This window comes from Rhagoletis pomonella, unplaced genomic scaffold (assembly GCF_013731165.1).
Source record: "Rhagoletis pomonella isolate Grant_MI unplaced genomic scaffold, Rhpom_1.0 Rhpom_scaffold_00033, whole genome shotgun sequence".
Taxonomy (NCBI): Eukaryota; Metazoa; Arthropoda; class Insecta; order Diptera; family Tephritidae; genus Rhagoletis; species Rhagoletis pomonella.
In genome coordinates, this window is record NW_023458587.1 from 322,211 (window position 1) to 324,278 (window position 2,068).

The window sequence follows — 2,068 nt, forward strand, 5'->3', positions numbered from 1 at the left end:
AAGCAATGAACATATGAAGAGATCTCACCAAAATAGGTATAAGCACAATTGCTTTAATTAGCTTAAAAGGATGCTTTAAGCAAGATCTTAATATACATACATATCGTCGTTTAAAGTACAAAACCGCAACAAAATGCAAAACCGCGTATCAAGATAATGCAAAACTGCGTATGTGACGTTGCATAAATTATTTTCTAGAGAGTAAAAACACTTATATTTCAAAATGGTTCTCTTTTTTATAAAGCAATCGCATTTCTGGCTAGTATATTTCAGGATGAAGCCAAGAGCTTGTGTGAGCAAATCCAATTTTTGGCAGCAAATGTCAGTTACGCGGTTTTGCAGAATGACGATACGCGGTTTTGTACTTTAAACGACGATATATGTAAAGTAAATTATACTCTTTCTGTAGTAATCTCTTTCATATCACATATTTTCATTTGTTAATTTAAAAAGAAAGAAGATTTCAATGTAGTTTAATAAACTAAATTTGATTTATTTAAGGAAACTTTTATGAATTTTACTGAAAAGACTTTAAATACACTCTAAAAAATTTTGTTTATTTGCGCATATTGAGAGAGATAACCGGTTTCCTCTTTTAATGTATACAAATGTGCAAGCCGTGTAATAAAATTAATCATTGCCTGTTTATTTTTACACAAAATGTTTAAAATAAAGTAATGTTTATTATTAGTAGGAAATGTATTTGCAGTTTGAAAATTTTTGCAATTTTAAATATTCTACATATTTATTTATGTGTATATTTTAAAGATCTCAAGTTCAAAATCAAATACTGAACATCCTATACGTATATTTATACAGATTCTTGTTGAAAAATAGATACTTTTCAGTAGTAGTTTTACATGCTCTTCTTAGAGTGTACTTGCTATTTATTATATTTACTCTGCAAAATACTTATGCACAAAAAATGTACTTTATAAATTAAAATTACAAATGTTTGATTTTATGCACATGTATTCCAAGTCCTTAGCATGGGCTAAATTATGTCTTTTTCATGAAAATGTTTGGTTTTCTTACAAGTTATGAGATGTATATGTAAAAAAAGAAAATTGGATACATTTGGATACATTTTTGGCTTGGTCAGGGATACATTCATTTTCTTGAGACGGCGCGGCAACACTGATTACCACAGCCGTTAGTGTTCGTCCGATACCACCATGTACTCGATACCAGTACTCATTTTAGAGCATCGAAGGGGGTACTGATGCTACTCAAAGTATCGCTAGAAAATACTCGATTCTACTTGTACTCAAAAGTACTCGGACGAAATATTTCAAAACAGTTTTGCAATCTATTTTAAATAAATAAAACCATTTCTTATGTGTTACAAAGATATAATTTAATGCAAAAAGGCTTTTTAATATGAAAATATATGCTTATTTTTAATATATACATGCGTATAGGTAAATACTCGAAACTTTTATATGTTAGTTACAAAGATATAACTTAATTTAGAAATGGCTAATTTAATTCAGAAATGGCTTTGTGAATATGAAAATATATGCTTATTTTTAGAATAAATATGTACAGTGCCAAACAGAAGTATTGGCACAGTGAATTTTTCGCAATATATGCGAAGTTTTCTATTCTAATTTATTTTCGATAATTTTTAAGAAAAATATTGTTCATTCTACGCCAGAAAACGTAATAATAAATTCTCTAAACTTTGTGCAAAACTCAGGAAAATTCATTAAATTTGCACACTAATTTTCAACTTTTTATTCAGATTTTTTAGAAAAATTCTAAGTATGCAGTTTTATAGCCCATCCAAATTTAGTATAATAAAGTGCAAGTTTGAAGTCGGTAGAAAATTGCGTTGATTTTTGGCAATTTTTTTAGTGGAAGCTGTTGCTCATTTTCTCCATACAAAAAATAATTGTCGAATTACTTTCTATGGAAGAACTTGCTTGAATGAAAAGTTGAAAATTAGTGTGCAAATTTAATGAATTTTCCTGAGTTTTGCACAAAGTTTAGAGTTTTATTATTACGTTTTCTGGCGTAGAAATAATAATAATAATAATATCCCAACGGTTTTTACCCTCCATTCCCG